At 44.4% G+C, this 17,363-nt stretch overlaps 1 protein-coding gene across 2 annotated transcripts in view; it reads left to right on the top strand.

Moving 5' to 3' along the window:
- Positions 1 to 4,805: 4,805 nt before the first annotated feature.
- psd4 (pleckstrin and Sec7 domain containing 4) overlaps positions 4,806 to 17,363 on the top strand; it is a 35,960-nt gene continuing 23,402 nt past the window's right edge. Inside the window, exon 1 of one of the 2 annotated variants that reach the window (XM_004912561.4) lies at positions 4,806 to 5,104. The gene's annotated coding sequence lies outside the window, so the exon portion shown is untranslated. Of the gene's footprint in view, positions 5,105 to 13,490; positions 13,595 to 17,363 lie in introns of those variants that run through there. The other variant, XM_004912562.4, reaches the window with a different exon arrangement.

Here is a 17,363-nt window from a genome sequence, read left to right as displayed (position 1 = left end):
TAATGAAGCAACTTGTAACTGAACTGATCACTATGAACTGATCACTAATCACTATGGTGGCACATAGACTTCTTATATTGCCAGTATTTAAGGGATGAGATGTAAAGCCAACCCTACCTAAACAAAAGATACCTTTATGGCCCTACTAAATGCACTTACCTGTACCTTGCCTCATTGCAGAACCAGTTCATTACCAATTCAGTTCATTATCATTGGCCTCCTATTGTGTTATAATCCCCTAACAAGAAGCCAGAAGTGAGCATGGCATAGGAGCCCATGGAGGCATAACCAATGAGGATGGAAACAGCCACAAAGAAGTGGTTAATAGAACTCTTCATAGGATGATGCCTTCCAAAGCTTTCTCAAGGTCTGTACAGAACTAAGGGTTTAGCACAAAAGAATGATAAAGTATGTTTAACATCCCTGCGCTTGGGCTCACACCATGGCTATTTCTGCTCATGCAAACTGATTTTTTACGTTCTTACACATTCCTGGATGAAAATAGGTTTCACAGGTTTAATCAGGGAGGTGCAAATTCCTGGATTTCATTTGGAAGCATTTTTGCTGCACAGATCACCATATATAAATGTTCATATCACTAGAGAGTAACTGCAAGCTCCGCCCAAAGATACATAATAATCACATTTTTGCTTTTAAACATGAGAGCAGTAAATGCTGCATGGTGATTGTCTCCTGTGGGTCACAACGTCTAATCCCTGCCTTAAATATCTGTATCCCTTAGAAAAGGGCAAGCAGTAATGAATGGCGGCTACCAGTTCACTATAAAAGTACAGCTGCACTGTAAAGTTGCAGAAAAAAATTTGCTTATGTTATATTATCATATTTTCATGTCTGATAAAGTGTCAGCTGACGCATACTGTCCAATCATGTACCTTATATCACTATAAGGCCATTATCCGCATTTCTACAGGCACCATGTTGTTTACACACTGTACTCCTCCCTCAGTATCTTCCCTTTTTTAGAATCCCTTTATGCTTGAAAGAAGTCTGTTTTGCTGCCCCACCCAATTGGGGTCCCTCAGACTGATTGGGCAGCTTATCTGCCCGTGTATGGGCACCTCCGATGGGCCTACCTGTCCGACATCTGGCCAAAAATTATCCAAATCCGGATTGGGCAGGTTCAATTTTCTTAAAGATCAGGGACCGCATTGACTCGTTGATGCAGTCCTCATTCCAACAGCCTCTATACCCACTGTCTTAGTTCAATCATTAGGAACCAAGGTCCAAACCATCGAATTAGCTCAATATCACTAATAAACGGCCACCATGACATTATCAAGGGGCACAAACACTTAAATGAGACTTTATTTAGATATAGATACAGGCACCATCTTGCCTTCTTAAAGGACATGTCAACCCAAAATATAAATTTTGCCTAATAAAATGAAACATAATTCTAATCAACTTTGCAATATACATTTAATACAAATTTGTAATGGTTATTTGTATATATTATTGCTATTAAGAGCAGTCTGTCCTTTTCTAGTCCCTGCCCTGGTGGCTCTTTGAAACAATGTAAGGCAGCAGCCTGACAGGCCTGTCTCTGGGGGGGATGAGGCCTTTGCAACATTGTTTAAAAAGTCATAACCAGGAGTTCAGCAAATGTTGCTTTTAACTGAATTACATTTACAAATAACTTTTAAAGCACTAGATTCATATTGGAATGTAACTTAGAATTGTGTTTATTAGGCAAAACATTATTTTTTAGTTTGACATATCCTTTAAAACACAGCGAGACCCACTGCTACTATAGGCACCATCTCTCCCTACTATACCTGCTATCCCACAGCCCCAGTCCCTTCCCAGAGGCTATTATCCCACTGCTACTATACGCACCATCTCTCCCTACTATACCTACTATCCCACAGCCCCAGTCCCTTCCCAGAGGCTATTATCCCACTGCTACTATAGGCACCATCTCTCCCTACTATACCTGCTATCCCACAGCCACAGTCCCTTCCCAGGGGCTATTATCCCCCACTGCTACTATAGGCACCATCTCTCCCTACTATACCTGCTATCCCACAGCCACAGTCCCTTCCCAGAGGCTATTATCCCCCCACTGTTACTATAGGCACCATCTCTCCCTACTATACCTGCTATCCCACAGCCACAGTCCCTTCCCAGAGGCTATTATCCCCCCACTGCTTCTATAGGCACCATCTCTCCCTACTATACCTGCTATCCCACAGCCACAGTCCCTTCCGAGAGGCTATTACCCCACTACTACTATAGGCACCATCTCTCCCTACTATACCTGCTATCCCACAGCCACAGTCCCTTCCCAGAGGCTATTATCCCCCCACTGCTACTATAGGCACCATCTCTCCCTACTATACCTGCTATCCCACAGCCACAGTCCCTTCCCAGAGGCTATTATCCCCACTGCTACTATAGGCACCATCTCTCCCTACTATACCTGCTATCCCACAGCCACAGTCCCTTCCCAGAGGCTATTATCCCCCCACTGCTACTATAGGCACCATCTCTCCCTACTATACCTGCTATCCCACAGCCACAGTCCCTTCCCAGAGGCTATTATCCCCCCACTGCTACTATAGGCACCATCTCTCCCTACTATACCTGCTATCCCACAGCCACAGTCCCTTCCCAGGGGCTATTATCCCCCACTGCTACTATAGGCACCATCTCTCCCTACTATACCTGCTATCCCACAGCCACAGTCCCTTCCCAGAGGCTATTATCCCCCCACTGTTACTATAGGCACCATCTCTCCCTACTATACCTGCTATCCCACAGCCACAGTCCCTTCCAGAGGCTATTATCCCCCCACTGCTTCTATAGGCACCATCTCTCCCTACTATACCTGCTATCCCACAGCCACAGTCCCTTCCGAGAGGCTATTACCCCACTACTACTATAGGCACCATCTCTCCCTACTATACCTGCTATCCCACAGCCACAGTCCCTTCCCAGAGGCTATTATCCCCCCACTGCTACTATAGGCACCATCTCTCCCTACTATACCTGCTATCCCACAGCCACAGTCCCTTCCCAGAGGCTATTATCCCCACTGCTACTATAGGCACCATCTCTCCCTACTATACCTGCTATCCCACAGCCACAGTCCCTTCCCAGAGGCTATTATCCCCCCACTGCTACTATAGGCACCATCTCTCCCTACTATACCTGCTATCCCACAGCCACAGTCCCTTCCCAGAGGCTATTATCCCCCCACTGCTACTATAAGCACCATCTCTCCCTACTATACCTGCTATCCCACAGCCACAGTCCCTTCCCAGAGGCTATTATCCCACTGTTACTATAGGCACCATCTCTCCCTACTATACCTGCTATCCCACAGCCACAGTCCCTTCCCAGAGGCTATTATCCCCCCCACTGCTACTATAGGCACCATCTCTCCCTACTATACCTGCTATCCCACAGCCCCAGTCCCTTCCCAGAGGCTATTATTCCCCCGCTGCTACTATAGGCACCATCTCTCCCTACTATACCTGCTATCCCACAGTCACAGTCCCTTCCCAGAGGCAATTATCCCCCCACTGCTACTATAGGCACCATCTCTCCCTACTATACCTGCTATCCCACAGCCCCAGTCCCTTCCCAGAGGCTATTATTCCCCCGCTGCTACTATAGGCACCATCTCTCCCTACTATACCTGCTATCCCACAGCCCCAGTCCCTTCCCAGAGGCTATTATTCCCCCGCTGCTACTATAGGCACCATCTCTCCCTACTATACCTGCTATCCCACAGCCACAGTCCCTTCCCAGAGGCTATTATCCCCCCACTGCCACTATAGGCACCATCTCTCCCTACTATACCTGCTATCCCACAGCCACAGTCCCTTCCCAGAGGCTATTATCCCCCCACTGCTACTATAGGCACCATCTCTCCCTACTATACCTACTATCCCACAGCCACAGTCCCTTCCCAGAGGCTATTATCCCCCCACTGCTACTATAGGCACCATCTCTCCCTACTATACCTGCTATCCCACAGCCACAGTCCCTTCCCAGAGGCTATTATCCCCCCACTGCTACTATAGGCACCATCTCTCCCTACTATACCTGCTATCCCACAGCCACAGTCCCTTCCCAGAGGCTATTATTCCCCCGCTGCTACTATAGGCACCATCTCTCCCTACTATACCTGCTATCCCACAGCCCCAGTCCCTTCCCAGAGGCTATTATTCCCCCGCTGCTACTATAGGCACCATCTCTCCCTACTATACCTGCTATCCCACAGCCACAGTCCCTTCCCAGAGGCTATTATCCCCCCACTGCCACTATAGGCACCATCTCTCCCTACTATACCTGCTATCCCACAGCCCCAGTCCCTTCCCAGAGGCTATTATCCCCCCACTGTTACTATAGGCACCATCTCTCCCTACTATACCTACTATCCCACAGCCACAGTCCCTTCCCAGAGGCTATTATCCCCCCACTGCTACTATAGGCACCATCTCTCCCTACTATACCTGCTATCCCACAGCCACAGTCCCTTCCCAGAGGCTATTATCCCACTGCTACTATAGGCACCATCTCTCCCTACTATACCTGCTATCCCACAGCCACAGTCCCTTCCCAGAGGCTATTATCCCACTGCTACTATAGGCACCATCTCTCCCTACTATACCTGCTATCCCACAGCCACAGTCCCTTCCCATGGGGCTATTACCCCACTACAATACAGGCACCATGTAATTAAACCTAGTGTGTGACAGAGCTGGGATGGCTGCCTGAGGTACAAGGTGCCTATTCTATTATAGGCGGAAGTGGCAGGAGCAGCTCCAGCCCAAGAGCCAAGGCTGACAGACTGAGCCAAGGAACTTTCACTTTCTCGCTTTCACGCTCGGCCTGTCAGTGTGGGAGTAGGAAGTGAGGGCCGCAGAACAGCTGGAAGGAGCTAGAGCAGAGGAAGGTGCTACAGCAAGAGGAGGGGGTGTCGAGGTCACTGGGCGTAAGCAAATGGCAGCCCGGCAGACGGGGGTGGAGAAGCGGAGGGAAACAGCTGGGGACAGGGTTGACGCTGCGGATAAGTTACAGGGAGCCCGTAGAGCGGAGTGTATGGCAGCCGAGTGACAGCTGCACCTCAGGATGGGTGAGTAACCGCTTTGCTATCCGGGCTCCTGTCATTCTCTCCAACCTGTGGCGCAGCCTGACTGCACCGGAATGCCGGGACTTATACTCCAAAGCAACTTTCTCATCCTTGGACTGAATAGATTGCTATCACCCCCACAGTCCATTGGTTTTGGTATCGCCCATAGGTAGAATCGGAGTGATAAATACCATTTTAGTGAGGTTTGGGGGGTGCTTTAGGACTCTGGGCAGCTGAGCATTGTGGGTGCTTGTAGCTGACATTAAGGGATAGCTGGCCCCACAGTATGAGTGGGATTCTCACATCTGCTCTATGTATTGCACTGTTGCAGCTGGGTGGAGGGTTCAATTTATATTTATTATTACTGAATTCATGGGTTTTGCTTTTTGGGAGCTAGTAGGACCAGGGGGATGTGATAAGTTGTGTAGGGCTGCTGCTTACATTCTGGATTTGGCTTAGGGGCCAATAGTAATGTGCTGGTGTATTTAACCCTTGCAGTAGGGCTGCCATAGGTACAAGGGCAACAACTGAACGCTCCCTGACTCTGTGACATGTGACTTTAGGCCTTGGCATTTCTCCCTTTCAGACTGAGACATACTGATAGGTGCCAGTGTAGGTACAGTGCCCATACCAACTGGGTGGCCAGAGAATGTGGGACTCTCCTTTACACCAGTAGGGCAAGACTGCAGTTGTGTTCCCGGCGTTTTTTGTTTTCTTTAAAATCTCCAAAGATCTTTAGCCCAACATTACTTTCTGTCATTTAGCTTGGCATCTGGCTGGTATTTTAGCAGCTTAACTGGTATAAGTGATATAAGATGCTAATGTTATAAATAGGAAAGGAAGATATTATAGGTACATAAAGAAATGTAAATACATTAAAGCCATGATTTTGTTCATAGTAAAGGTGGTGACCCTATCTGTCATAAGGCTGCAATGTGTAATCATAGGGCTCCCGTGTGCAATCATAGGGCTCCCGTGTGCAATCAAAGGGCACCCGTGTGCAATCAAAGGGCTCCCATGTGCAATCATAGGGCTCTTGTATGCAATCATAGGGCTCCCGTGTGCAATCAAAGGGCTCCCGTGTGCAATCATAGGGCTCCCGTGTGCAATCATAGGGCTCCCGTGTGCAATCAAAGGGCTCCCATGTGCAATCATAGGGCTCTTGTATGCAATCATAGGGCTCCCGTGTGCAATCAAAGGGCTCCCATGTGCAATCATAGGGCTCTTGTATGCAATCATAGGGCTCCCGTGTGCAATCAAAGGGCACCCGTGTGCAATCAAAGGGCTCCCATGTGCAATCATAGGGCTCTTGTATGCAATCATAGGGCTCCCGTGTGCAATCAAAGGGCTCCCATGTGCAATCAAAGGGCTCCCGTGTGCAAACATAGGGCTCTTGTATGCAATCACAGGGCTCCCGTATGCAAACATAGGGCTCCCGTATGCAAACATAGGGCTCCTGAATGCAAACATAGGGCTCCTGTATGCAATCATAGGGCTCCCGAATGCAAACATAGGGCTCCTGTATGCAATCATAGGGGTCTTATGTGCAATCATAGGGCTGCTTTATGCAGTCATATTGTAAATGTATGCCATAATAGGCAAAGCAGCCCTGCAATAAGGGGATCCCACAGCTGAGGCCTTGAACCTACACAGAGACTTTTCTTTGTCATACTATAGGCACTATAGGTGGATGACTCTAGTTGTCAGCAGTCGGACCAGAATTTCAGCATGCCATTAGCAAGGGTTCCTCTTTTCTGACTGCTAGGATACAACTGTATGAATGGAATTTGGTGTTGGCCCCAAGTGTATGTTTGTGCTTCACAGGTGCAAGGCACCACAACAGCCTTTGGGGAAGGAATGAAAATAAAGTTTATTTCTTCGTTGTCCTAAGGCTGCTTTGCACATAGTCACATACAGCAGTTCTGTGAGATGGATTGGGGCTGTGTACTAGACTCTTCAGTTCCTCTAAAATGCATAAAAGTCTGTATAGGATAGCCTTCAGTGCAAAGAACATTATTCATATGGGGTAATATACACAGATACATAACTTGACATTGCAAGGAGCTGCTTCCCACTGTTGTGGTGCATATAACTCATTTTTAAAATTGCTGCCCCTTTAAATATTAATGAGTATACTATAGATTGGGGGTTGCTGGAGTGGGCCTGGATAAGCCAGTATCTCTGTACCTTCAGATAAGGCTCCTGTTTGTTTGACCCCTCACACAGTGCCATGGACCTATTGACTCACTGCACGCTGCCGGCTCACTCCCCTCCCTCTCTGCCATTCCCCATATGAGCAACACTGTGCGGTTATCCCTTGCCCGGAATCTCATGGCTTCCTTCTCACATCTGGAGCACTTCCAAGAACTTAATTTATATATTCACCCTCACTGATGTATCTGCCAAGGTAGGGCCTCGCAAATCTCACCTGACGCTCACACCCATTTTATTTCTCAGCCGCTCCCAAATTCACTCTCTGAAACACAACCCATTATAACAATCAACTGGAGCCACCGTATAATTAAATAATATAATAAAAACTCTGTTCTAGGGGATAAGTATATCGGCTATATCCAGTACAGCCATTCGCTAGTGAGAGGAAGCTGATTGTGGTGCATTGTGGCTGTGTGTTCATTTGTATGTATGGATGTATGGATTATGTATAACTTTATTTATAAAGCGCCACAAGGGTACGCAGCGCTGTACAATCTTATAGAATACAAAATTTCACACAGGGAGGACAAGGGATATAATAAATAAATACAATAAATATATATATATATAAGTGCCATGTGGTATGAGACACAGTAGGGAGGAGGTCCCTGCCCCGTAGAGCTTACAATTTAAGTGTGTGCTTTACACTCTTTCTGCATGCTGTCAGTGTGTGCCTGTGTTTGAATTATTCTGGATATAGTGGTGCCACTAGTGCCATCGGGCATGAGCATAAACTTACTTAATGGCAACACTGCAGATTCTCTGTTTCTACCTTTCCCTTTGATCTGTGCCACACAAGATCAAAGAACCACAGAACTTAAAGGGTAAATGAAATATAACAGATGTAGGGAGGACTGTAGGTGGATAACTGTCAACATGTGGGTGTGTGAATGAATTTTGGCAGAGTAAGGTGCCTCCAGGTGGGTGCAAATGTTGCATAGAGCAACACAAGACATGCTTTAGCAATAGCTATGTGCTCCCAGCCTGAGGGAGTCTGAGTCAGCAAATAACACCATTTTCTGTTTAATTTGGATGGAGTGCAAGGTGATGCAGCTCATGATTTCCATTTATCCAACGGTTCCACCGTTTTGTGCGTGATGCACAGGGTGCCTAGCTCTGGCAACCAGACAGCAATTTCTGTTTCAGTTTGGTGAGAGGCGGAATGGCCGCAAATAAAAACTAAGACCAACTGCAAGATGCTAGGATCCTGTCATGCCCTGCTATTTTAATCAAATCTGCTAGGGCTAGTGGAACCAATATTAATGTTCTGGAGGCCACACCTACTGTATATTTAGTGAGTGAGACAGGGAGCCTGGGCATGCACATAATATCACACAGTCAAGCTAAAGGTGCCACATGGCTACCCAGAAAGGCATTCTGGATTTGGTAGGCCAAGGTATCTCCTTGCTGTAGCCATACATGGATGGATATATGCTGCAAACTTGGCCGCTCAAGAGGAGGCAGCAGCTTATTGACGCGTAATTGGCAACCTCGTTGTGCCCCGTCCGATCAATATCTGGCTAAAACTCAGCCATATATCAAGTGGGCAGGTATGAAAATCATGCCAGGCAAGAAGTGCATAGGCAAGCTGATGCAGTCTAGGTGGGTGCACATATTCCTCCCAATGGTTATCAGTTGCAGACCCCCAAAATGGGCTTAAGAGTAAGTGGGCATGGCTTTGGTGCGATTGGTGGTATGGATAGATGTAGCTGGGCATAATTAAGTGGATGCTAAACTGTATTTTTCTGTTGAAATTTTGTTGTTGCTAGATGGGCTTGGAAAGTCTGAGTTTCAGGTGCAGGTAATAGTCATGTTTATTGCATTTACCCCACACCCAATTTATTCCTCCATGTAAAGGGGTAGATCTTGGATTGGGCACGGTCATGGTCATGATGTCCTAAAGAGCACTTCACCTTTAACGTATGCCTTTAGCCGCCTGTTGGTACATCACCTACATTATGTAAGGAATGTTTGATCGTACAATGGATAATCCCAGGGCTGACTGAACAAATGAAGGGGCAGGGGAGAACCTGCTGAGTAGGGGGATCAGTTGTAAGGTGGCAGTTAAAGAGAGACTACAGCAGAGAATAGAAGCCATTGAAAGCATTAATCCCTGCAGAAATGTTCTTGTTACAGTGAGTGACATATGGCAAGCAGGCTTTAGTTCCATGGCTGCGCATTTTGTTTGCCTGCCAGAAGCTTTGTGTGCGTGTGTGTCTGTCTGTGTGTGTTTGTCTGTGTGTGGTTCTCTCAGTATCTGCAGTGTGGTGAAACCCAGGCAGGAAGCCCCCGGTGTGAGTATGACAGGATATGCATCACACCATCAGGCGCGTGATAACATATTCATTGTGGCATTATACTGTGCTGTGGCGTCATCCCTTGCTCCACTTATATGTGTAGCAATTACAGAAGCTGAAGGAAATAGCCTCTTGTGGTAAAACAGAGAGAGTTCAGCTTAGGGTAAGGCTCTTTCTCATGGATACTAACAGCAGCTCTGAAATCTCAAGCTACCCGGGGCCCTGTGCTGTGGGCTTATTTTCTAATGTGCTATGTTGCCCCAGTGCAGTTTCCCATAACCTATATTTAGGTAGTAGACTGATAAAAGTAATTGCTGATTGGTTGCCATGGGAAACTGCAATGGTTTAATGCTGTATCTGTTTAAGTAAATCAGCAGGAATTCAGTATAGGGCTCCCTTGCTGCGCTCTGCTCCTTGCACCAGATTTTTAATACAGACGCAAGTGCTTCAGGATGAGACTCTTAGGGTAATGGGTTTGGTAAATGAGCCACCCATTACAGCATTAAACTACAAAACACTGTACTGCTTTTTAAAAAAGTAAGTTCCCAAAGTTAATGTGTATAAAAAAGGCATAGCTGTTTGTAGTAGGGCATCGAACTGCCGTATAGTTTTTCACAAACAGCAGCCTGATGAAGCCTAGTTTCCAGGACCACCTTGTATGATCCTGTGTTTTGGCTCCCTCCTCCTCCTCACCTGGGGCAAAGGCTGTGTGCAGTGCTCCCTCTAGTGGGGCTTAGTGTTTGTGCACACCACTCCTGCCTTTCTATTTGAGTTAAAAAGGCTGCTCCACAGGGGCCTGAAAGGTATGTTGGGGGACCCAGAGGACGGTTGCGTAGGACTGCTGTTTGTAGAGAGTAAAACAGCAGTCCCATGCCTTAGTACAACTAGTGAGCTATAGTTGTAGGCACATTGACTTTATCCCTGGGATCCATAGCAAGATCTAAGCTTTGACTGATCGACTGCTGCTAGAATAATGAAGTTTACAGGGCAAAGACAAACATTACCTGTGTTTGTTCATTATCCAGCTTTGCCATGTGACCCAAACTGCCTACCTGGCATGGGCACAGGTGAGACAGCATAGTGTTTCCCAAGCCTGGAGAGCTGCTGAACAAAAAGTGAAATAGTTAAAAACCCACAAATAATAAAAAATTAAAGCTACTAGCAAATTGTCTCAGAATATTACTCTCTGCATGATTCTAAAGGTTAACTCAAAGCTGAACAATCCCTTTAAGGACAGGGGCCTCTGATCTCAATTGCATTTCTATGTTTATCACAGTGGGTTCCCCCAGTTCATTTTCTCGCAAAACCTGCAAGAAAATATCACTTACCAATATAAATGAATTACATTTCTTCAACAGTTTGAAGACATAGCAAGTTTTTCTATTTATTATAACATTTGTAACCAAGGCATCAGGAAAGCAAATGTTAATCTGACAATTATTACTTAACGTCATGTGTTTTCTGACCAAGCTGTTGTTTTTCGAGACTTGTGTTCGCCTTCGTTTGTCAGCACTCTCAGCTCCCGGAGAATATTAAGCCAAAGAATGTACTTTAACCCTTTTTGGAGCTGTCTCTTCTCTCATTATTAGAAGGAAGTTTGCAGACCAGAGTGGGGCACACACACTTGATGAAGGATATACCAAAAGCATCATTTTTGCATTCGTCCAAATTCAAAACCCTCCACTAAATTCTGAATTCCAAACTAAATCCAAACATTAATTTGCTTACTCAGGCTTGATTAAGAAAAAATAAATTGATTCCAGTTGTCTAGTTCTTTACAAGCATGTGACTTAAAGGGGCAGATTTATCAAAATGTGAGTTTAGAGCTTAATACATAAAAGCTCACCCACGTGCTATTCATTCCTATTGGATTTTTAGATTTGTATTTATCAGTTAGAACTCACCATTCTAAAATCCCATAGGAATGAATAGAATGTGGGTGTGTTTTTATGTATAAAGCTCTAAACTCACATTTTGATATATCTGGCAAAATGTGCTGAGGTTTGTCCCATACTTTACTGGACGTAAGTTATGTTTCCTCTGAGCAAGCCACACAAGGTATTGCCCAGAGCAAAACTTGAATTCAAACACTAGATATGACAGATGAACCTTGGTAAGTGGGACATGAACTTCCTGCTATTCAAGGCTTTAGATTTGGACACAGCAAGCCTGCCTCGTGCCAAGCTGTAACATATATCTCTGGGCCTGTGGCTGATTTGTTTATACACCTGGCTCAGTCACATGGCATCAGTTGCATTTCCTCCCGCGGCACTTTGCTTCCTGTCTCCTCACCATCTTGGACATTCTTGGCAGTGTTTAAGCATTTGGTCAGTGTACAGGGGTATTACTCAACGGCCGGTGCTTGGATATGAGCATTCGTGGCTGAGCGCCACGCCCTTGTAGACATAAATGATTATCAGACAGCTCAGAAGAGTGATCATCCGGTGACAGTGTTCCAAGTGGAAGTGCATCAACAGAATCAGAGCTAGTGGAATATTTAGGTGGTACACTACATGCCTTACCCCTGTGATCTCATTTGTATGGTACTTAAATAGGCAGAATTCATCATTTATTTAGGATTCAGAGAATTGTTTTGGCAAAATCCTTATTATTGCTTAAAGGAACAGTAACACCAAAAAATGAAAGAGCTTTAAAGTAATAAAATATAATGCACTGTTGCCCTGCGCTGGTAAAACTGGTGTGTTTGCTACAGTAACACTACTATAATTTATATAATAAGCTGCTGTGTAGCCATGGGGGCAGCCATTCAAGCTGGAAAAAAGGGGAAAAGGCACAGGTTACATAGCAGATAACAGACAAGTTCTGTAGAATACAATAGTGTTATCTGTTATCTGCTATGTGCCTGTGCCTTTTTTCCTTTGAATGGCTGCCTCCATGGCTACATAGCAGCTTATTTATATAAATTATAGTAGACTTTCTGAAGTAAACACACAACTTTTACCAGTGCAGGGCAGCAGCACATTATATTTTGGTTACTTTTATACACTTTTATTTTTTGGTGTTACTGTTCCTTTAAAGGAAAACTATACCCCCGAACAATGTAGGTCTCTATAAAAATATATCAAATAAAACAGCTCATATGTAAAACCCTGCTTCCTGTACATAAACCATATGGGATCATACGATTCACAGTGCACTCAAACAAACCAAGGCACACACACGTTAGATCCCATTGGCCAATTAATGGACTAAGTTCTGTCTTTGACTCCCACACTACTTCCTGTTACGGTTAGAGCTGGTCATGTGATCTGTGAGGCCCAGAAAACCCATCACTAAATGGTGGCTCAAGGTAAAACATGCAAAATGGCAATATTTACTGATATATATATATTCCAATTTGGTAAGATTATTTAATAGGTTCTTTAATATGGTATAATCTATCTGTTGGCTAAAACACATTATTGTGTTTATAAAACCTTTTAGCTCTCAGAAACAAAGACATTCTGTATATAGTCAATTAAAAAAAAGGGGAGAGCCACGGAAAACATTTTGTAGCGTAATGAAGAATGTATTTGTAATCATTTTTTTATGGTTATAAGTTATTGTAAATGTAATTTCTATTGGCAGCATTATCTGTCTGGCTTTTAATATTCTTTGCACTTCTGGTTCTGACCTTGAAACACTGCAGGAGGTACCAGCTAATTTACAGTCTTTAAACTGTTGGGTGTGTGTGGCAGGGCAAGAGAAACTTATTACCCCTTCCTGTTGACTTTTTTTGCTCTTATTTGCCATCTTCCTGTTGCCTGCTCCGTTACAGCAGTTTAATAATGTAGGGTACGAAAAGTGAGAATGTGAGTTTGGGCTGCGCTCCTCCCACGCTGCTGCACTTGCTGGAAGATACAGACAGGAAGTATGAAAGAGACTAACGAGGGGGGGTAATTTCTCTTCATTTGTGGAGAGCAGGTTAACAGCGAGTAAGAGGAACCCTATTCAGTGTGTTCTGGTACTGTCCTCACAAGTGGTAAGTAGTGGTGAGTTGGGCATTACATCTCTGTGACCCAGTTTCTTTCTGCTTGTAGTTGTTTTTTATTAAAGGGGAACTCCACCTTAAAACTGCATTTGCATAATGGAAAGAAATGTCATTCTAAGCAACTTTCTGTCTGGCGTGTTATATCTTTTACATTCCTGGCTCCAAAATAATGTTGCAGAAGCCGGCTGATTTAACAGACCTGGAGGGGAACTGACCTGCTGTGTTGTTTAAGGATTTACAGAGATCAGAAAGAAATGCAGGTTTCCATGGCATTTACATTTGCAACCTTTTAAACCCTCTGGAAATGTTTATATTGGAAAAGCTGCTTAGAACAGTCTGAGAGAAGGAGCAGTTGGTAATTTATTGATGAATTTAAAAAGCTTATGTATGTGTATATATATATATATATATATATATATATATATAGTCGTTGGGCTAGTCTTTCAAAAGAGGAAATTGCTTTTTTAGGGTGTTTCTCATAGCCAATGGCTGCCTTGTGCCACTTAAGTATGACTGTGATTTACTTGTATCTTTCACAAATGGTTACTTAAAAAAGAATATTTATACTAAACCCCGTGCCGTGCATGAGAAGCCTAAATATTTAATGTATTTACATGGCTATCTCCTATGCCTTATACAGTATGGCACATTTATTTCCAGCATGGAACCACTATGTGCCCAAGCATTGATTCATCCACACTCGTTAGCCAATCAGGTGATAATTGTTTTGTACATTTTGAACATTTGTAACATCCCTGTCTTTCCATGTTTATTGGGTTTTCCTTAGCTTTAGATGCACCTGAGATGACAGATTTGGGAATTTCCTGTTGTGAATAAGCAAAAGTGGGTGTTAAATGGTTTTTATTAAGTGTATCTGTATCTTGCTGTTGGCGTTCGGCTAAAAAGCTTTAAAAGCAAGAAACCCTGATTAATGTCCAGAGTCTGCTCCTTGTGATCTTATGCCGTGCACATTGGCATTGTTTGCCTACTTTTGGTATAAACAAAGCTCTTGTCCAGTCACTGTTGCAGGCCCTGACTGGCAATCTGTAGATTCTGAGGGCTGCCATAGACAGTCAGTATTTATTTGCCTTCTGGGGGCTATTTGGGCCTCTGTGTACTTGAAATGCCAGGACCTATTTTGACCCAGGCCTGCACTGTTGTATCATAAGCACTGCAATTTCCCAATGATAACAGAAAACTTGTGGTTCAATGGCACATTTTAAGATTGATGAAGGTGATAAAGATTGATGAAGGTGGCCTTGCTTTAATTTCTTCCCACCTCAAATATGCCACCTACCAATTCCAGAGAGGGCAATGTTGTCTAACAGTTTTCTGTATGGTATTGGCCTTGCTTAGGGCTGGCTGCACTCAGGTGGATAAAGGCAGACATAGGAGAATAGGGGTATAGTAATGATTTAGGGAGGCTTAGCCAACCTCTTTATATTTATGTATAATATATTATTCTCCAATAGAATATCTGCTATTTGTGATGTTTCTTCACAAAATACAGATATAAAAAATAATAATATGTTTAGTAGTGTTAAAGGGTGTGATTTTAGGTAGTGCAGGGTACAAAGGCATTTCCTTGAAAGGAGAATGCAAGTTAAAATGTAAACAGCATACTGCCCAATAGTCCTCCTATTGTTTAGTAAAAACCCCACACTTTTGGCTCACCTAATCAAATATTTACTTCACATTCCCTCCCCCCCCTCCCCTCTGGCAGATCCGCTTTTCATTGGCTGGTGCAGGGGCGGGCCAAGCCGACCGGGCGCCCTAGGCAACCCAGTCGGCCAACTCCGCCCACCTCCGCCCAGATCGGTCATTGCCTCCGCCGCTAATGACAAGCGGCGGAGGCAATGACAAAGTAGCACTAGGGGTAGGCAGGAGAGGTTCCTGCCTGGCGCCCCTCAATCGTTGCGCCCTAGGCAACTGCCTCTTCTGCCTACCCCTAGTTCCGGCCCTGGGCTGGTGGGCATGTGTAGCTCAGAACAGGAGACAGGATCAAGTTACACACATGCTCAGAGAATAGGAAGGCTGCCGCTGGCACCTACAGGAAGGGGAGAGAGATTTCAGTGATATCACTGTAGGCTTCACACTGCTGTAGGCTGCCAGCACCATATGTCAGAGAAGCAAGCAGGGATCTGGGAATTTAGATATGCAGCAAGTACTTAAAAAGAATGCCTTTAGACTTACTTTTAATTTATATTAACCTTTCATTGTCCTTTAATAATTTGTGGAAGCAGAACAAAAAAATATAAAATGGTATGCATTGAAAGGCCATAAAGAAAAAATGCCTCTATTACAGTGTTTGTACCTTAGGAGAAAAAGCAGTGAGCAGAGCTTTCATGTTCAAGGGAACCCTCTACTTTACTCCTGACATTGACCAATAAGTCTTGGATTCCCAATGTGTTATTACATTACTGGAAGTCTAGGAATAAATGCTGCAATATGGCAGATTGTTCCAATTGTTTGCACTTCCCCTGTTATTAAATATAGGGTCCGCTGGTATGTGTATGTTTCTGTGTGTTCTCCATGTGTGTGGAGTTGAGGGGACAGATCACAAAAAGTGCAGTGATGCTCCAGATTAGAAACCCTATCAAACAGTTACAGATGTCTGTGAAATGCCCACAGTAACTAAGAAATTAACACTTGAAACCCTTGTATTGGTGGTGGGCTACATTGGGGCAGGCCATTTGGGGTGCACCAAACTGGCACAGGGGCATATGTTGTCAGTGGACAGCGAAATCATTCTTTTGGGCCTCCATTACACAGTGACCCTAGCCTCTGATGCTGGCAGTGTCCTCAGTATAATTGTAGTATAGTGGTCCCTGCAATATAAAGGCATAGGGGCAATGGCATGTAGTGAAAGAGAGGGCAGTAATAAATTCTACAACCCCCGGTATATTTTGACCCCTACCATACAGTGTTACAGAGTCCCTAAATGGAGGTGCAGTTGTACAGGTGCAGGTGCATGGCAATTGGACAAAGCAGAGCATGTGACAGGGAGTGGATAGTGATGTCAGCTTTTAGTCACACATTCAGTGCTATAGTGGACAAGAGTTTTAAACAATGAATTTCCAGGTTTCTTTCCCAGACCCCCCAACACTCAGGGTGTTCTTCCCACAGCAGCAGCATGTCCCTCAGTACTGGAAACCATTGCTTGTCATGCTTGCATTTGCATCACTGGGGTCCCATCTGAGTTGCTCTGCTCCCTTTCTTTTCCAGAACCATTATAACATACATTTTCGTTTAACACTGCATAGGGTTTTCTGAAGGACAGAGTCCTTTAATCTCAAATAAAACACTGAGTGCTTGTGTAAGAGAATTTTGCAGGCGGTTTAATTGAGCAAACCACTTTGGGTAACAGTTCTAAGGAAAGTTCTGGTTATCACAGCAAGAACTGATCTGTCATTCACAGGCCCTCTCAGAGCTAAATTTAATCCACCCTCTAAGGCTGTAATTATGTGGTGATAACCACTGCTTAATTTGCAGTTACATGGAACAGCTCATAAATTGCAAGGGCAGCAATGAGAATATATAATGTATAGGTATGTGTAAATATAGTTTCACCTATACAAACCTACGAATGATTCACTCACACGTGTAACATATACCCCCAAGGATCCTATACAAGTGCCTGGGTGCAGATAAAGTCAATTTAAAGCAAACAGTTTCAATTATTTTCATGATTTTTCTTTTTTTCTGTAATAATAACATGGTAATTAATGGTAACTAAGTTGCATGAATCCATATTATTGAC

Source organism: Xenopus tropicalis, chromosome 3, assembly GCF_000004195.4.
Source record: "Xenopus tropicalis strain Nigerian chromosome 3, UCB_Xtro_10.0, whole genome shotgun sequence".
Classification (NCBI taxonomy): Eukaryota; Metazoa; Chordata; class Amphibia; order Anura; family Pipidae; genus Xenopus; species Xenopus tropicalis.
This window is presented reverse-complemented; position numbering and strand designations above follow the sequence as displayed.